The sequence below is a fragment of the Pinus tabuliformis genome, chromosome 8 (assembly GCF_031772625.1).
Source record: "Pinus tabuliformis cultivar Carrire ecotype Pingquan chromosome 8, CPIR1, whole genome shotgun sequence".
In the NCBI taxonomy this organism is placed as follows: domain Eukaryota; kingdom Viridiplantae; phylum Streptophyta; class Pinopsida; order Pinales; family Pinaceae; genus Pinus; species Pinus tabuliformis.
The window spans coordinates 1,139,581,286-1,139,602,951 of NC_142294.1; positions in this window are offsets into that span (position 1 = coordinate 1,139,581,286).

A 21,666-nucleotide genomic window follows, 5' to 3' on the forward strand; every position below is an offset into this window, starting at 1 on the left:
TTCCTTGCCTTGCAGGACCTTGAGAGGGGTATATAGATTCTTCTCAATGGAAAATAGTTGTTGTTTGTGTGGTTTTTTATGATCTTGCCATTTATTCACGTATTTTTGTAATATGTGAAAAGTTGCAACCTCATTAAATGATGCTTATACAGCTAGAATACACCAGTTCTACCTTTAGAGAGATAAAATCAGTTGTGTTCATCTGATTCCTCAGTGCTCAAGATACTAGCCCATTGTATACACATAATGGAAGGGAATATCCTTCGCTTTCGCAAGTGAAATAGCCAGTAAACTCAACGCAACAATATCAAGATGAGTCCATATGTGCTACATTATTAGATTGACTTGGTAAATTGATATCCTGTTGCCTGTTCATATTGTTGGTGCTACCTTTAGATTCTTTCTTTTTGATTGTACATACTTTAAACACATACCCAACCAATTTCGTTGTCAGCATTACTAAGCATAGGATGATAATATGGGGAATTTTTTTGGATCAGATTCCAACTTAGTTATTTCCCCTGCTTTTGGGCATATGTAAAGTTAAGTACATTTTAATGGAATGTGATTGCTTGTTTCTGTGTTAAGATATCTGCAAATTTACTTGCTAGCAATTTCACATCAATGTAAGAGAATTCCTTATAATCAAATGGGTATTTATCCCAGGAGTTTATTCTTGCAAATTATCACACTTTCAAGGCTTTCATATGTGCCATAAATCATAGACAAGTACCCGGACTTGGAAGAAAAAACAAAGTTAGAACCTCTTTCGACAGCGTATAGGTCCTCCTCATAAGATAGTTGTAGATACTTCGCCCTTCAATGTGGTTGGGCTTCAAGACTATGACTAAGACATGCTAGGTCTCCTTACTTGAACAACACCTAAAACATATCCTTTAGGACTTTGTATTGAGTCTCTTTCTTATTGGGGATTAGGGGTTCATTTAGGTGCCCTTTGACTACGTCTTAGCTGTGAATAGAACACTGTAGCTAGGGCTCTTTTGGAGCTTCCTTTGACAGCGTATGGAAACCTCATTGTTGTGATGAAGAGCCTTCTTTTGGGACATTGAAGGAGCCTCTCTTCACTGTGATTTAATCCCTTTAGGACAGCATATAAGGCTTGCAGTTAGGGAATGTTGTACAGCAACTAGGGCTCCTCCAAGGCTGCAGCTATGACTCTTCCTTTAAGACTACGTTTAGGGTAGCATTAGCCCTCCCTTGACATTGGATTAGTGCACAACGAGACAAGAACTTCAACTCCTAGTTTGGACTGCAGTTAGGGCATCATATCTCTATTAGGACAACGTATAGAATAATTCTTGACTATAGTGAGACTATCTCATTTCCCCTTGCGTCTAGGGCTTCATCATATAGATCTCTCTAGCCAACAAAACCTAAAACAAGTGGAGAGAGATCAATAGTTAAGTGTGTCTACAAAATGACTTGAAAACATCTTGTATTTATAATAAAATGTTAAGGATAGATGGGGGTAATTTGGTTGCTATAATTCCTTGACTTTTGTTACATAACACAAATAAATTCATATCTCCATGAATACACGTTGGAATCGAATGATATTTAGATCAATCCTACACCTCTTGACGAGACTATCCTGTTGTGCCATTGCTACACTATGTCATGGCTATCTTGTTGTGCCACTACTGCACTATGTCATGGCTATCCCATTGTGCCACTGTTGCAGAATGTCATGACTATCTCGTTGTGCTTTGTCATACCATAACAACACCTTGAATTTGTTGCACTAAATACTAACTGTCCCATGTTGTACTATTGTACCATTGTCGTCCCATTGTGTAAAATATGGCATTGACCATTGTTGTCTCATTTTTGTACCATATGCTGCACCATACTGCACCAAGTTTCATTTTCTGTCTCAGTGTTGTATCATTGCAGCACCATGTAGCATTGTTGTCCCATTACTGCACCATACATCTTGATGTCCATACTGCTACACCATTGCTGCACCATACATCTTGTTGTCCATTCCGTTGCACCATTGTTGCACCATACATCTTGTTGTCCATACTATTGCACCGTACATCTTGCTGTCATCGATAGTACTACGATGGTCCCTCGATAGTTCTACTATGGTCCCTAACCCCATTTCCCTGCTCATTAATCAGATGACAGGTACTTCCAATGAGTCTTAGACTACATGGTTGGGATGCCTCGATAGGGGAACTGATCATCTGTCCCACAAGAGAACTAATCATCCTAGCTCACAGGAGAATGAATCATCCTATCCCAAAGTCACCTCAGGGTATCATAGGTGAATGCTAAGCTATTCAACCTATACACAATGCACCATTAGGGAAGGGTGAGTCGACCTATGGTCGTGTGTTGCTCCAATAAGTACCCCAAGCCCCCAAAATCTCCAAGAGCTCAATGCATGCAACATGCAGGACCCTTAAACGAAGGTCTCTCAATGACTCCAAGTTGTTTGGGAAAGTCACAGATTTGACCTTTCCCTTGGGGTTTGAAAAAATGTCTGCAACCTGTACATCAGTCTCAATGTGATGGATCCTCCTCGCTCATCAACTTACCATATTCTAGATAAGGTAGTATCTGATGTTTATCTACTGGAGCAATCATCGAATATAGGATTTCTCAACAATCAAATCCCCCCTAGTTGTCATAGAGGATCACAGTGGTATTCATCATGTGTACAAACAATGCACTGAAGAACTTCCACAACTAGGCAGCTTCACACGGGATCATACTCGTAGCTATGTATTTGGTCCTGGCGGTGCTTATAGCAACCGACTTATTCTTCTCTCTCATCCATGATATCAAAGCAGAATCCAAAGAGAACTAGCACTAAGAAGTTCTCTAGTGATCCTCCCCATTGCTTGCCTAGTCAACATTCGAATAATCATGCAACTTCATATTTCAAGTAGTGTATCTCAATCCAAGAGATTGTGCCCCGAAGATATCTCAGAAGATTCTCGGCACCAATCCAGTGAGGCTCAACCAAATATGAGATCACCTTACTAACTACAAAACGTATATACAGATCAAAGTTCACCAAGAACATCAATGCTAATGAGTTTATGAAACTTAGAGGCATTTCCCAAATCTGGTCCAGCATCGTCACAATATAGCTTCTGAAAGCTAAGATCCTCAAGGTAGTCACGATCTTGCAGTTTACCATTCCATATCCGAAATCCAACTCCCTCTTAGTTTTTCAGGTGAGAAGCTCTGCACCTATCAAAAATAGGTCATTCTTAGAAGGTGCCCGTATGAGAGGTCTATCATCTACAATTTTCAAATAATGGTTTGGATTAGCTTCACTCTTAGTGAATCTCAGCTTCATCTAACAATTATCAATCCTCTCATATCAAACCCAAGGTGATTTCCTTCAAGCCATAAAGGGATTTCTTCCACCTGCATACATGAGATTCTCGATGAATCTCAAACCCCTCAGGTTGTTCCAAGCTATTTATTTGTGGTAGCACCAGATGTGCTCGAGCCACAAAATTTGGTGGAGAGTTGGAACACATGAGATCTCCAATACCCAGAAAGGATTTGGGCAGATTCTAAATAGTTCAGGAGATATTAAAATAATTAATATTTTTAATATGGACCCTAAGTCTAAACATAGGGAAATTAAAATATTAATGTGTATTAATATGAAACTGTGTTAGAATGGTCCAAAAGACAAGGATCAAGCCAAATCTAATCTTAGTCATTGATTAGGGACTTAATCTTGTCCATTGATATGTCAATGAGAAAAGTATAAGAGGAGGTTTGAGGGTCACTTGGAGAACACACCAGATGATCAATCATTCTATTCTCTAGAGTGAGGTTTGCTAAGAGAGATAGAATGAGTGATTGGGAGAGAATCTGAGGCGAATTTGAGTACAGAGAGATAGAGAGGTAGAGATAGTGCTGGGAGAGTTGCAGAGCAGCTAGAGGAAGTGACGCAGGAGCAACCAGTGCTCATGTAGGGCCACGTAGAGGCAGCCAAGTGTTGCGCAGAGCACCAGAAAGGCCAGCATATTTGATGCAGAGGCCTAAAGAGCTGACACAAGTCCTCATGGGGCTGACATAGGCCTAGATAGCCTAACGTAGGGGCAACGCTAGGCAAGGAGAGGCTGACGCAGTCCAAATTGGACAGACGCTGGGGTTTCAGTGCAATTTTGTGCTGAGGAGCTGCCGGAATGATTATCCGAGGTTTCAGCTAGGAGATCTGTCAGAAAATGTGAGGTATTACTGCTAAGGGAATTCTCTATGGGGTAGGCCAATTTTGACACACAGATTGTACTCTGATATTTCTTAATAAAAAAATCCTCAGATAGTTGCACCGGTTTTCCTGCATTGGGTTTTTCCGAGGACATTGGTCCAAAAATAAAGGTGTCATATGGTGTATTTGTTTTTGTTTCTTTTAGTTGTTGATCTGTAGTATGTTGGGCATGCACTAGTGTTTATTTTCAGTATTTACATTGTAAATAACTTGTTAAGGAAAAGAACAAGTAGGTAGGAATAAATCAAATAAAGTGCATGGAGGGTTTCTAACTAAGTAAACTTAGAAACTTCAACACAAGCCTGTGAACCTGCTACATGAGGGGAATGGTCCCTTTGTAAGATTTTCCTTCTATACATCTCAGACATGTACCTTCATGCTCCTTTTGAATTCAGGCACCCCAGTTACCATGTGACTCACATCGGGTAGGGCCCCACAATAAGTAGACCTCTGTTGCTATAGATGAGATGTGTCAACTAACATGCCCCCCAATGGAAAATCGTGCAACTTGGTACAAATTTCGAACCCTGAACCCATGAGTAAAAGCATCTTTGAAAATTCTATTTTCAAACATGTACCTTTCCATCAATGAATGCCACCCTAAAACCTTTGACTTCCATTGCCGAAATGGACACCAGGTTCTCCTTGCAATCAAGTAGATAAAATAGATTCTGTAAATGAATCAAGTTATCCTCATTCAATTGAGTGGTAACATTTCCTACACTGTTTCAGGATAGGTGGCATCAACTCCAAGTATAATCCCATGATTGTTTCTTACCAAATTCAGGAGAGCACCCTCCTATCCGATGAAGTTCCTTGAAGCACTATAATCAATAAGCCAACTTCCCACAGAATCTGAAGGAGAAGGCTAATACAAGATAATGTTTCTTTATCTTATAAGAAGCAACATTTGATTCTTCTTACCTAGGGTTCCTTTCTTCCTGGAAGATTTAGTCATTTCCTTGATGACCTGCATTATCTTTCATTCCTTCTATCATTGAAGATTTCAATGGAATGATTTTTATCTTCATCAATAGATGTGTCCCTACCATTTTTACACTCCTTTGCATAATGGCTGAACTTATTATAAGCAAGGAATCTTCCTTTCCTTTCATCCTAAGATCCATACTTCCCATTGAACTGATATGTAGATAGGAAACTAGAAGCTTCCGCTGTGCCATTCTGATGATATAATCTGCTCTGACTTTACCCTTGGTGAATTTAAAGAGGGATGAGGAATCCATGGATCCTTTTGTCCTTTCCCAACTGTCTTCAGTGATTTCTCTTTCACTCATGACTATGTATAGGCTAAGGGATTTTCCTTTCATGACTGCATATAAGATAAGGGCTTTTCCTTTCATGAAAACAAGGGCATTCCACGTGTAGAGCACTTCTTCTAGGATAATGTTTAGGTGCCATCTCCATTAGGCAGCATAGCAACTAGGTTTAGGGAATCTCTTCTCCTGTGGCTAGTGTTTCTACCTTCATTTCCATGGCTGCGTATTACTGCTTCTTCATAGGGCAGCACTTAGGGCTTCTCCATAGGGCAACGTTAGGAATTCCGTCGGCATGCTAGATCTCCCTTTCCTCCTGCATCTAGGGCTTCTTCATTAGTGTAGTGTAGAACCTAGGGCACTCCCTCTAGAATAGTGCTATAGCAGGTCACTTTTGATGATGGTGATCCTCTTGAGTGTTCATCATCCACACTAGCAAATGCATATATTGGATTAGGTATAGAGGAGGGGGATGATAGATGAGACAACAATGGTAATACACAAATTCTAATGATTATGGCATCAAGGAGGACTATTGATAGCCATCGGCTATGAGAATCTTCCATCTATGGTTCTAGTGTCCATGCTATTTTGTATTTTCCATTGGCATTCCACTCTATAGTAGCATTGAATCAATATCTATGTAGTATGTTTTCTATATTCTGATTTTTATGACTTAATGAGAAGACCACAATTTGCGGTTCTAAGTTCTTGTGTTTTCCATTTGATCATCATTGATGTAGTACTAGTAAGTACTAGTTATATGATTGAATTTGTATCATGTAAATCTTCTAGTTTCTAAATTATAAAATAATTGAAATCCTTATTGTCATGTTTTTAGAGTCGATGTGTCTTGTCTCACATATGAGAGATGAAACACTTTGTATTACCTTAGATTGGCTATTTATTTGTCATTTGCCACTGTAAATCGGTTGTTTTTATTTTGTTGCTTCATGTTGTTCATGTGCTGTAGGTGTAGAATTTCTTTGCTAACAAAATTCAGAGTTGATTTGCCTCCCAAACAAATTATTTTTTGTGTGTGGATTTTTGGATTTGTTGCTCTTATATGTCTTGCCATAATATTACAAGTGTCCACAGTGAATTAAACTCTATGATTTCTTGTTGGGGTTTCACATTCTCTAAGCATGGTCCTATTTGTTTCGCAGGAAATTCAAGGTTATGGTCTTGAATACCAACATGATTGAGACAATAACAATATGGCATCTCATTTTCAGCTTTAGAGATTTTATTTAAGTTGTTGATTTCTCCATTCATCTTGGCTTACAATTTTTTGGACGAAGAACCAATAATGTATGTCTAACAATAGACCTTAGGCATCACAAAGGACACACCTCCAGTCATATGATGGTCTGATAATTGATGTCAAAGAATTTTTAAACTCCAGTATCAGTTGTAGTTGCTCTAGTTTCTTAAATAGTTTCTTCTCCTCTGATTGGGTGCATAGTTATACTTATCTATTGATCTAATTTTGTCAAAATTTTGGTTCAAAAGCTACCTTGAATTCATGTCTGGAGGGATTTAAAGGTAATGGTCACTGTAAAAGGTAAGTTATTAATGTTAGTTATTGCCCATATTTCAGAAATTTTGATATAAATCCTGAGAGAAGCTTTGTATCCTAAATTGAGTGGGGCTTTAGGATTAAGAGACTTGGGGATCCTAAACAAAGCATTGGAAGAGAAATTATGTTGGGATTGAGTTTAGGTTAGAGATGAACTCTAGAAACAAATATGGGATATGAAATATGGCCACTTTTCTCAATCGAAAAAGTTGCAAGCAACGAAGCATCCTCTAAGATCTTCCATATGAAATTTTCCACAGGCCAACTAGACCTTAATTCAAAGTCATGCTTTTTGAGAGACTCGGAATGGTCAAACTAGTGACTACATTATTCTCAAAATATTCTTGGAAATAGATGGCATAATTGAGGGATTGTTAATCTTAGAGATTTACTAACATTTACATCAAAGCATCAGGGTCTTACTGTAGAAGAATTTTGGAAACTAATTCAATCCCCTAGGCTATGGAAGGAATGGAAAACAGTTGAATATTGGCCAGCACATCCATCTTTCTCTCCCTAGCCTATTTTAGTTCATGAGCTTCAAAAATGAAAAATATCCAATGCTCAAGATGAAGACAAACTTTGGTGAGGATCTCAAACCAAAAGGATGTTTACTCTTAGGTAATCCTACTCTCTTATAGTTGCTCATCAAGACATCCACTAGGATCCCACTTGGAAGAAAATCTACATGAATGGTGTTTTCCCATGGTCCTCAATTCCTTTGGCTAGTTGGATGATGTAAGATCCTCACATGGGATCAAATAAAAAAAAATGGATTTTAGGGCCCCTGACTTTGTACTTTGTGTTGGAATAATGAATATTCTATGGAGCATATATTGAATGTATGTCCTTCCATTGAACATATTTGGATGCATATTTGACTGCCTTTTGCATCCTTGTACTATAACTTCAACAATTTTTTATACGTGTACTCCCTCATAGTTCCAGTATATTCAATAGTCAAATTAAAAATAGATAGTGGATTATTTCCCTTAGTTTGGTCATTTTGATGCTTTGGAAAGAAAGGAAAAACCAAATATTTAATCAAAACAAAGGAAGGATGAAGTCACAATCTACATAAAAGTGCAACATGGGGGTTACATTACTCCTACTCAAACTCACAATGAAATCTTGAGGTGCCAAGTGTATTACCATGAAATTATATAGCTCCTTTACTTTCAGTGTCTATGAAAATAGGATTAGTTTATTGAATTGTATTTCTGTGACCTAAAAAGTATTTTCAGGATTTAAATTATCAACAAGGAAAGCGTGATCTTCACCATACTTTTCATATGGTTGATGTTCTTCCCCTAACTTTGCATGTTGTATATATACTTGTATGTTTCTATGGTAGACATTTCTCCTCCATGAGAAAGACCGCCCCAAGAATCCCTATGTGCCCTCTTAGACAGAGCAATATCTACGTGATAGAGATGAGATCTGTAATTTTCCCATTTGACATTGAGCTCCATTAGAAGAGCCAAATTTTTAGAATGCGGCCAACTGGAAGAGGAGGAAATGACAGATTGTTAGCAGCCAATATTAGCAATAGTGAGCAGCTTATGCCTGTGAAGAAACTGGATGATTGGGGGAGGAAGAATGTGATTCCCAGCCAATCCAATGACTGCATCAAGGCCAATGCGAATTATGTTGCCACGTCTAACCATCCATATTATATATCCCTGTATCCAAGGCTTAGATTTCATCAAGCTTTTGATGATGGTGATCCTCTTGAACATTCATCCTCCACACTAGCAAATGCATATATTGGATTAGGTATAGAGGAGGAGGATGACGGATGAGACAACAATGGTAATACAGAAATTCTAATGATCTGGCATCGAGGAGGACTACTGATATTCATCGGCTACGAGAATCTTCCATCTATGGTTCCAGTGTCCATGATATTTTGTATTTTCCATTTGCATTCCAACCTATAGTAGCATTGAAGAAATATCTATTTAGTATGTTTTCTATATTCTGATTTTTATGACTTAATGAGAAGACCATAGTTTGTGGTTCTAACTTCTTGTGTTTACCATTTGATCATCATTGATGTAGTACTAGTAAGTACTAGTTGTATGATTGAATTTGTATCATGTAAATGTTCTAGTTTCTAAATTTTAAAATAATTGAAATCCTTATTGTCATGTTTTTAGAGTCGATGTGTCTTGTCTCACATATGAGAGATGAAAAACTTGGTATTACCTTAGATTGTCTATTTATTTGGTATTTTCCACTATAAATGGGTTGCTATTATTTGGTTGCTTCATGTTGTTCATGTGCTGTAGGTGTAGAATTTCTTTTCTAACAAAATTCAGAGTTGATTTGCCTCCCAAACAAATTATTGTTTGTGTGTGGATTTTTTGATTTGTTGATCTTATATGTCTTGCCATAATATTACAATTTTCCACAATGAATTAAACTCTGTGATTTCTTGTTGTGGTTGCACATTCTCTAACCATGCTCCTATTTGGATCACAGGAAAGTCAAGGTTATGGTCTGGAATACCAGCATGATTGAGACAATAACAATATGTTTTCAGCTTTAAAGGTTTTAGTTAAGTTGTTGATTTCTCCATTTATCTTAGCTTACAATTTTTTGGACCAAGAACCAGTAATGTATATCTAACAATAGACCTTAGGCATCACAAAGGACACACCTATAGTCATATGATGGTCTGATAATTGCTGTCAAAGAATTTTTAAACTCCAGTATCAGTTTTAGGTGCTTTAGTCTCTGAAATAGTTTCTACTCCTATGATTGGGTACATAGTTATACTTATTAATTGATCTAATTTTGTCAAAATTTGGGTTCAAAAACTATCTTGAATTCATGTCTGGAGGGATTTAGAGATAGTGGTCACTGTAAAAAGTAAGTTATTAATGTTAGGTGTTGCCCACATTTTAGAAATTTTGATATAAATCCTGAGAGAAGCTTTGTATCCTAAATTGAGTGGGGCTTTAGTTGAGGGAGTTAGGTATCCTAGAAAAAGAATTGGGACAGAAATTATGTTGGGATTGACTTCGGGTTAGAGATGAACTCTAGAAACAAATAAGGGATATGAAATATGGCCACTCTTCTAAATCAGAAAAGTTGCGAGCAACCAAGTATCCTCTAAGATCTTCCATATGAAATGTTCCAGAGGCCAACTAGACCTTAATTCAAAGTCATGTTTTTTAAGAGACCTGGAATGGTCACACTAGTGACTACATTATTCTCCAAAGATTTTGGACAATAGATGCCACAATTGAGGGATCGTTAATATTAGAGATTTAATAACATTTACTTCAAGGCATCAGGATCTTACTCTAGAAGAATTTTGGAAACTGATTCAATCCCCTAGGCCATGGAAGGAATGGAAAATAGTTGAAGATTGGCCATCACATCCATCTTTCTCTCTCTGGCATATTTTAGCTCATGAGCTTCAAAAATGAAAAATATCAAATTCTCAAGATGAAGACAAACTCTGGTGAGGATCTCAAACCAAAGGGATGATTATTCTCAAGGAATCCTACTGTCTTATAGTTGGTCATCAATACATCCACTAGGATCCCATTTGGAAGAAAATTTATATGAATGGTGTTTTCCCATGGTCCTGAATTCCTTTGGCTAGTTGGGTGACGTAAGATCCTCACATGGGATCAAATCAAGAAAAATGAATTTTAGGGCCCCTGACTTTGTACTTTATGTTGGAATTATGAATATTCTATGGAGGATCTATTGAATGTATGTCCTTCCACTGAACATATTTGGATGCATATTTGACTACATTTTGGATCCTTGTACTATAACTTCAACATTTTTTTATACTTGTACTCCCTGATAGATCTAGTATATTTAATAGTCCAGTTAAAAATAGAGAGTGGATTATTTCCCTTAGTTTGGTCATGTTGATGCTTTGGATAGAAAGGAAAAACCAAATATTTAAGAAAAAGAAAGAAAGGATGAAGTCATGGCCTACATCAAAGTGCAACATGGGGGTTACATTACTCCTACTCAAACAAACAATGAAATGCTGAGGTGCTAAGTGTATTACCATTAAAGTCTACAGCTCCGTTACTTTCAGTGTCTATGAAAACATGATTAGTTTATTGAACTATATTTCTGTGACCTGAAAAGTGGTTTCAGGATTTAAATTATCAGCAAGGAAAGCATGATCTTCACCATACTTTTCATATGGTTGATCTTCTTCCCCTACCTTTGCATGTTGTATATGTACATGTTTGTTTCTTTGGTAGAGATTTCGCCTCCATGAGAAAGACCACCCCAAGAATGTCTATCTGCCCTCATAGACAAAGCAATATTTGCATGATAGAGATGAGATATGTAACTTTCCCATTTGACATTGAGCTCCATCATAAGAGCCAAATTTTTAGCATGTGGCCAACTGGAAGAGGTGGAAATGACAGATTGTTGGCAGCCAATATCAGCAAGAGTGAACAACTCATGCTCATGAAGAAACTAGATGATTGGGGGAGGAAGAATGTGATTCCCATCCAATCCAATGATTGCATCAAGCCCAATGTGAATTATCTCTCCACGTCCAGCCATCCATATTATATATCCGTATATGCAAGGCTTAGATTTGATCAAGTTATTCCAAATGAAAGACACAATATTCTTAACCGGATCCCCAACTAGGATCCAGCTTTCCAAGGTAGCTTGATTGAATTTTTTTTTGCTAAATACCAACGCACTTGAAGGCCCTTTGTAGATTTTTTATGAGAAGTACCAGATTGAAATTCTAAGTGTGTTTGATGCCCAAACCTCCATCAATGGGCTTGCAAATTAAGTCTAGTTTAGATAGGTGAATCATATTTTGTAACCAGACCCAACCCATAAGGAATCTACAGTGGTGGAGTCTGTTTTATGAATAATTGATATTGGAAAATGAAACAAATGCATCCAGCAGACAATGATACCTTGTAGGACTACCTTTATCATGACCATCCTATTATCTAAAGAGAGCCATCTGTTTCCCGATAACCATAGTTTATTTTCAAAATTTTGAATGAGTCAATGTAAAAACTTGTTCTCATAATTACTGGGCTGCAGCAAAAGGCCTGACTCTAATCCAAAATAGTTCTACAATTTTTTTATTCTCCCCATCCTCCACACAGTGGAGAAATGACAGATTGTTGGCAACCAATATCAGCAAGAGTGAACAGCGCATGCCCGTTAAGAAACTACATGATTGGGGGAGCAAGGGTGAATAGCCCATGCTCTAGGGTCCACTTTTTGTGCCTTCCCCTTTGTACACCTTTTTTTTCCCAGCAGTTTCCTTTGGCACCTATTCTAAATGACAACAGACAAGTGATGGTATTCTAAATGACAATAAACAAGTGATGTTTATCATTGACAATGATCTGCCTGATTGTTGTGCACTGTTCAATATTGTGATTATCTTTAACGCTTGCACCTGTAAAGTTTACTGAGATGACAACTAAATTGATTATATAGTTGTTTGTATTAGTGTTGTATTTCTGAACTTTTCTCTGCTGGTAACTATAGTAATGCTAGAGTTGTTGCCTTCTTACCCATGCTTTTCAGCTTTGTTTGGACAATAACATTACTACATTAATAGCTAGTTTGTAAACTGAGTTCGTCTTAAAGGAATTCATAATAGATCAAATCATGGTGTTGGTGCTAAAAATGCTTTGTTTGAGCATTTCTCTAATTTTTCTACACAGGATGAGTGAAATTCTGACTGGAGAGCATGTGTGGATATTAGCCTTGGTCTAAGACTAAAAATTCTGCTTTGATTTTTCATTTACACTCTATCTAGTACTAGAGGCATGGTTGGTTGGGGTAAATTATTGAGCTTGGACCCCACACCAACACAAGAGGATATATTTTTATACTTGATGCCCTTTTTTTCCTAGTCAATACAATTCCAAGGTGATCCAAATTAATAAAAGTCTTTCTTTCCTGAAAGAAGGCCCTTTTGACTATTAGAAACTCAAGACCCAGTAATTCATCATTATTAAGGTTTTCCACATTGGTATCTATTGAGATAGGGGAAGTATCCATTTCTGTATTTTTATATAAGGGAGTAGATGAAGCCGAAAACCTCAGGTTTGGATATAGATTGGAATATTTTCCTTTGGAAATGTGTCAGTGTTGACCTGCCATATGAATGATAATATAATCTACATTATTCTCCATTATGCTCTGTCTATGTGGCACCGATTGGGAGTCCATTCCAAGGATTATCTTTCCAAGAGCCATTTGACTAGTGTCCTTTATTCTGCAATTATGGATGGGAGCTTACTAGGCTTCAGCAAAAGGCTTGACTCTAATCCCAAATAGTTCTATAATTTTTTCAGTCTCCCCATCCTCCACATAGTGGAGAAATGATAGATTGTTGGCAGCCAATATCAGCAAGAATGAATAGCTCATGCCCGTGAAGAAACTGGATGATTGGGGAGCAAGAGTGAACAACTCATGCTCTATTGCTTCATAGTATTCATTGGAGGTGCCTGGATCAATGGATAGATAATGATTTGCTTCAATGGTTTCATAAAATCATGTATTGAGCTTGGACCCCACACCAACACAAGAGGATATATTTTTAGACTTGACGCTCTTCTTTTTCCTAGTCAATCCAATTTCGGGGTGATCCAGATTAATAAAAGTCTTTTTTTCCTTAAAGAAGGCCCTTTTGACTGTTAGTAGCTCGAGAACCAACGATTCATCATTATTTACGTTTTCCACATCTGTATCTATATTGAGATAGGGGAAGTATCCATTTCTGTATTTTTATATAAGGGAGGAGATGAAGCCGAAGACCTCAGGTCCAGATACAGATTGGAGTATTTGGCCTTGGAAATGTGTCAGTGTTGACCTGCCATATGAATGATAATAAAATCTACATTATTCTCCATTATGCTATGTCTATGTGGCAACGATTAGGAGTCCATTCCAAGGATTATCTTTCCAAGAGCCATTTGACTAGTCTCCTTTATTATGAAATTATGGATGGGAGCCTCCTTAAGCACAAACATATGAAATTCATTTGAGGGCTCCTATGGGGTGTGTTTCATATTATATAAAGTAGGAACCTGATTGAAACCAGGAGCCATTCCATTCCTTTTGATACGATCCCCACAAAATCTGAGTGAACATTATGTTATTAGATGTCTGGTATTATGGCATCCCAAACATCTAATTGGGATTACCTAGTAATCCACTTGTTGTGTGATTGTGTGAGGACCATAGAAGATGTCAAGAGTTTCTAGCATACCTCCTTTGTAATCGAATTCAATAAAAAACCAGGAAACCCATTTGTCCAGTGCTCAAGATACTGGCCCATTGTAACAGATTCCTCAACGAGCTAAAACTCAATCCATGGACCATTGAAGAGTTAGATGCAACATTTAGTATTGTAATGAGAATATATGAAATACACCAATCTTATCTTTGCATTCATAAGCAACATCTGATAAACACCTTTGGCAACTAGCCTTTAGTTTTTACTAGAGATGCATGAGAATATATGAAATACACAAACCTTATCTTATGCATTCATAAGCAACATCTGACAAACACATTTGGCATCTAGCCTTTAGTTCTTACTAGAGATGCATGAAGCATTATATAAACACAATGCAATCTTTTGGGATGTCCATTCAAATGTGGAACATTACTATGGAAGCCAAGTCAAGCATTGATTTTAGACCTTGCATGCACATTTCATGGATTGTTGTAGTAGTGATATAAAAATGGACTAGGTCAGTTATATCATATATGTCAAAGATAATTTAACTCGAAGTATGAAACTGTCATTTAAGCTATAAACCTAACTATTCTGTTAGCTTATCACATTGGGTGTAATAGAACTTTCCATAATAGTTACAAGCTGCTTAGTGTAAGTGAACCCTTATGAAAAGTACCTAGTAAGCTTTGGCATCTTACAAGAGCAATGGGCTTAGTACTCATAGTACATGTGTTATCCTATTCGATTAGGTTACATTACCATTAAAGCTGACCAGTAATGATACTGATACCGATGTAAGAACATGACTGTAATTGATCTCTTGCTTATCTATAAGAACAACTATTACTCGTATTAAGCTCTGGTCCAAACCTGAAACTGTGACCATTCCTTGCAAACTACATGTGCTACCAATTAATCATAGTTAAATGGTTTTAGATTCAATACGAGAGTAATCTTATGGAGGAGCTATTGGCTTTGGAAAGTCACCATAGAAAAAAGGCTAGTGGGTTAATGTCCTAAAACAAGGTGTTGACATAGTCTGTCGAGAGGTACATTTTGCATCAGGATAATCCCTAGACTGCTCTCTTTTTATGACGAAGCAAAAACATGGAAAATGTTTGGTGAGGTAGCAATACAACTTGTCAATTTGGTCTAGCTTGAGTGAATAAAAGAGAAGGTTGTTAGGCTCTCCACCATTTCATCGATTGATATAGTGATGAGACAAAATAGGCTCTCTATTGAGACTTGACTAGGTGATTCATAATAGTTGTGGTGTTGGTGCCTTAACTTAGACAGAAAATGCCAAAACTCTATTGATGCACAAAATTTATTACTGAATCTACCTCAGAGTATTCCATAGTCACTAAATATGACATGCATAGTTTTACCAAGGAGGCCCTAAACTTTTGAACAATGAAACTTTACATTGGTATCCTGGCAGTAGCTGCATTGGTCCTATTAGCATTACACCACTTTTAATATGGGTCTTCACAATAGAGAATCCCCATTATGCTTTTTTTATTTGTGTTAAAAAGAAACATAACACACAATAGATTTCTTTTGGCATGCATGTTGTTGTTGGTATTTTTCTTGAATTTCTGCCACATGTAAAGCTAACATACGTTAAATTTCTTTAACCTCGAAATATTTTTATTGGAAACATGCTTGTGTTTGGGCTAGAAACTATGTTAGAATTCTTTTTCTTTGCAATATTGTTGTTGTCAATTTGGTTGTTTATGATAAAAGGAAATCTAGAAAGTGTTAGATTTCCTTCACCTTGGCAAAGTTATTGGAAATGTTGTGCTTGTGTTTGGGCTAGAAGTTGTGCTAGATTTATTTTGCTATGCAATATTGTTTTTTTCAATTTGGTTGTTTATTATAGAAGGAAATCTAACACGTGTTAGATTTCCTTCACCTTGGTAATGTGGTTTTGTTTTTGTTAGAAGGAAATATACCATGCACTAGATTTCTTCTGGCATGAAATGTTGTTTTCGGTAGTATGCTTGTATTTATGGTACATGTAAATCTAGCATGCGTTAAATTTATTTTACCTTGCGATGTTGTTATTGGAAATGTGATTGTGTTTTTGATAGGAGTTGTTGGATTTTTTTGGATTTTGTCTTCCCTACAATGTTATTGTTGGCATTGTGCTTTTGTTTGTGCTAGAAGTAAATCAAGCGTATGTTAGATATCTTTCACACCGCAATGTTGTTTTTGGCAATGTGATTGTGTTTGTGATAGAATAAACTCTAGAATGTGTAGGATTTCTTTTACTTTGAATTTTTTTTGTGAGTAATATGCTTCTATTTACTTTAGAAGGAAATTTAGCATGTGGTGGATTTCCTTCACCTTAGAATATTCTTATTGACAATGTGCTTGTTTGTCCTAGAGGGAAATCTAGCATATGCTAGATTTATTTGACCATGTAATGTTGCTTCTAGCAATATGCTTATGTTTGTAGTAGAAGGAATGATATTGATTGTTCGCTTTCATTTGAGGATACAATGTTTCATTACATACAATATTACTACCATACTATATTAATTTTTGCATCTATATTACTTTTTCATAATTTGTGTGTTTTTGGGAAAATATAATGTCACACTTTACATGGTTCAACCTTTTAATTACAAGTTACGATTTAATTGTTGTTACAGAATTGGTACAAGCTACAATGGAAAATATAATTTTGGCAAAAGGGGATTATGTTGATCTCCTTATTAATGATCAAGTCATTGGGCTAGGAAGGGTCGAATCTGCAGAGTCTGGAACTTATTATGTTGGAGAGCGGGTTAATGTTGGTTATGTTACAATTTTGATAATTGATGTAACTCAACCACATTTGATTGATGAGGATGTTAATGAAGGGGACATACATCCGTGGAAGATCATGGATTTGAGACACAACAGAGGTGAATAAAAATATTGAAGCATGTGTTATATATAATTGATAGCATAATAAATGTTTTTTTTGAGTAAATACTAACCTTATTTACATTCATTTATAGGTGCAAATGTTTCTTCCACATTTTCTATTGGAGCCAAGGTAGATCTTTTGCAACATGGAGTGAATGTGGGTCAGGGCTCCATATTCAATACAAAGCTTGGGCATAAAGTGTATGTAAAGATGGTAAAGAAAGGATGCATAGTGGTTAAAATCGAGAAGGTGTTAAAACATAATGCTCCTCTGCCACATCCAACAGGATTTGAGCATACGCTTGGGGGTGCATTAGAATCTTATGAAATTTCGCCAGAATCAGATTTGGAGCCTCACTGTCATGATCATCCACAAATATTCCCCAAGCTAGGGTTAGATTCATATGTACAAAGTGTGGAGTACTAAAGAACGTACATTTTTGGTGATTATTTTGGCATATTTTCATTCAAACTTACAAACCCTTTGCATCATGAACTAGGTAGATAATAAGAAATTCTGACAAAATCTGTAAGATTAATGTGCAAAACGAAAACACTGACAATTGTCATGTATTATGCAGGAAAAGGGAAAAACGAAATACTTTCGTCCCAAAGAGAAAGATAGGTCCAAGTTAATCGATGTCCCTTTGGAAGGGAACCACATGCAAACAAGGCAAAGCAAATAAAAGAATATTAGCCAGGGAAAGGAAATGGAGATAGCAGCTCGGCGTAGGAAAGTAAAGAGATAATTGAGAGTCAACAGTTTGGCGAATCCCTCAGGATCCTTTGATCTTTAGGGATCATTGCTTTAACTATTTTTGCACCTAGACATCTCCACCTTCGCCATTATAAAAAGGGGCAGCATCGTTAGCTTGGGGGAATAGTCTGTGATGTTTCTATGTAAATTTTCCTGAATTTAAGACTTTGATCATCGACTCTCATTGAGAAGTGATCCGTTGTAATTCTGTTTAATGCATTAATACAAACTCGGTTACTATTTCATCTTTGATCTTGGAATAACCTCAAGCAGTGTTCCCCTAGAGGCTAAGGGCCCAGCCCTGGTGGAACACTTGCTCTTGTACTATTACTTTTGGTTTATGCATGGTTTTGCTTATCAACTTTATTCAGTAATCTGGTATGTTATGTTATTTTACATCACAGCTCTGTTACGTTTGATCTATTGAGTAATCTCACTTTCTGAGATAGAAATATCATATCGACTTTGCAACGCATTGCTATTCCTTTAAGTGCTGATATAACTGGTTTTTACAGAATATTGTTGCTGTTCAATTATAGAGTATCCGTGTTGTAACACTTATTAATTGGTATTACTGAATTCATCTTAGAGATTATATTTCCTTGCAATTGTTGAATCTATTGATGTTGCAATTCCCTTACAAAATACAATCATATTCCTTATAACTAAGACTAATAATTGGATTACCAAGATCAGAATATTATTAAGGTGTGTCGTGTGTTAAGTTATTGTGCATTTGTATTTGGCTTTCAAGCACTGTGTCATATTCCATCATTAATCAGTGTTGTTCTATTTCCGTGTGTTGCTCGATTCATCCTTAAAGGTAGGGGATTGCCATTTGATTTCTGTAGGACACGATTATTTCATTTATTCTTGTAGACTAAGGTGTTGCTTCTTATTAAACTCAGTTGCTATTACAGTTTCCTAGTTGTTGTTCCATTCCTTATTTTTTTTCCATTTCCTATTATTTTCGTTATTATTGCTTTGGTGTGTAGAACAATCTAAGACTGTTGTGGGCATTGACATTTACTGTCTGGTTCCCAGATCGATGATCTATTCCCTAATTTCCTTTGGTTCCATCAGTTTACAAAGGGATGAGTTACTGTTACTAAACCCTTGACTGATAAATTGCTTAGTTTTTTGAATACATGGTTTAGTCTTTAGAAGTAGTTTTTTGTAAACAAGCTTCCATTTGCTCTTGTATTTTTGAGCACTATACTACTAGCATTACTCCGGAAAATGATAGCCTAAAACTGAGACACTCTTTGAAATAACAAAACGTTCCTAGATTGACAAATTAATGTGAGGTAATTAGAGGTGAAAGAGACCCTTTTTACGACTTGAAATTTTGGCGCCGTTGCCAGTGAGAGAGTGCAGCCATTTTTCTCTTTTTGAGAGTAGTGTAAGAGCCTGCTAGGGAAGAATTGGTTTTTAGAAATAGAAGGTAAGAACCTACGTGTGGAGCATGTAAAAGATCTGCTCCCCTACCCGCTTTCCTGTAGATTTGTTGTTGTTTTGTTTGGGTAGAATCTAGTAGTTGATTTGTGTGCATGACTAAGCAGAAAAAGCCAGAAAAGAATTCCAAAACCTCCACCCAAGCCCGAAAAAGCTAAGGGGTGGGTGACCCTTGGCCGATCAACCTTTATAGATGAAATTATCAAGAAAGCAGAAGCTCAGCCTTATGTAGGACTCAGAATAGTTATTTCTAGATAGCCTACTAGTTCCCTTCAGGCCACAAGATCACCATCTGTAGCCTTGCTGAGGTGCATAGTCAAACCGAAGAGCAAGATTTTCAAGAAATTGAAAATTATAGCCCAGAAGTATTGCAAGAAGGGAATTTTAGCAACCTTTGTGAAGGAAGAGGAGAGACAGGAGAAACTGAGGAACCAAGGTCTCCTCTTGGGGAAATTCAACAATTATGCAACCCAGACAAGGGAAGTGCTGCAAAAATCATTTATAACAAAGTTGAAGAAACTCAATCTCCTTAGAAATTAGGCACTCTCATTATCCTAGATAAAGGAAGTGCTATTAAAACCATTCCTGTTAAAGCCATTCCCTCTCAACCTAGGAATACCCTCCTAGATATCCCAGAAGGTTATTGGCATATATTTGACCAAATGGTCCAAAACCAACCAAACATCCAAACCTCTACATTGCAATACCCCATCGTGGATACTACAGCGAATGCACCTATGAAAGCAATTCCTCTTCAGGATATCCCCACGTTCCACAGCCTTACATCAGAGGATCTGGATGCATTCCTATTTGAGTTCGATGTGCTGTGTAGGGGGTATGACTACACCACCGACCCCTAGAAACTAAAATTATTCCCCTCCACATTAAAAGGGGCTACTTTAAGATGGTTCATGGGACTAGGTGGCGGTGTTATAAATAATTGGGATCAAATGAAAGAGTCTTTTCTAAAAAAATATAAGGACTATTGCAGGTCTAGGGAACTAAAAGACGAAACAGTCCAGATGGTAGCTAGACCAAATGAAACATTAGAGGAGTATGTGGAACATTTTCAGTATAATCTTCAAAGATCTCCTTATGCATTAATACCTTTACCTAATAATGTGTTAAAAACAACATTAATTAGGGGAATGAAGGAACAATGGATTGAAACATTAAACATTATGGGAAAAGGAGATATTTATCAGGAAAATTTTGCTAACATTATTGATTTATGTATCAGGAGCTCGATAGGCAACACAAGACTAAAACCGGCGGAACATGATCGATTTGTAAGAGATAGTATAATTTTGGTAGAAGGAGTAATGCGTGCAGAAATTGGAAATTTATTGTAAAATTTTAAAACTGATATACTAGAGACACTAACAACACAACTTGATATTATGCAGGCCAAACAAAAGCAAGTGGAGGAAGAACAGAATTTGGCAATCTTCTATCCCCGATGCAGGAAGAAACACAACCATAAGGACTGTCCACTAGATGCAGTCCAAATTTGCGCCATTTGCACAAAAGACCACCTTATGGAAAGTTGTCCCTCACTTCCCAGATTAAAAGTAGTATACAAGGAAGTAGACGAAGAGCTAGAGTTGGTGTATCTGCTCATTCAACACCGTCAATGGCAGCCGCGACAATCTTGTATGTTTTCAAACCCAAATTCTTCTTTTCAGCCTCCATAGTATCATGCTCAACAATATAATATGTGGCAAAATCAACCTCCCTTCCCGAATTGGTCACAACAGTCATTTCCTTCATCAACCCCGTGGCCGAATCAAGCAAGCCAATCCAATTGGCCAAATTTTCCCTATGCCCCACCATATTGGCAAAGTGATGCATAACTAGCACAGTGGACCCCTACTACTTCACAAAATCAAGCCTAGCAGACAAACTGGCAAAGACCGATGCATCAGCTAGTAGGAACCATTCCGCACCCTCAACGTACACTGCCAGCCTTACAACAAAACTCCCAGACTAACCTGAGACAGCAAATCCCAGCCCAACCCAACCCTAATCCAAATAACAGACCGGTCCAATCTGTCCAAATAGTAGAAACACCAAAAATAGGAGTCGATCTGAGGGAGTGTAATGATCTTCAGCTAAGATCTAGGTGTATTATTGAAACAAGGGAGAAAACACAGTTCATGTTGAAAATCAATTACCTAGAGAAAAACCGTCACAAGAAGAGGA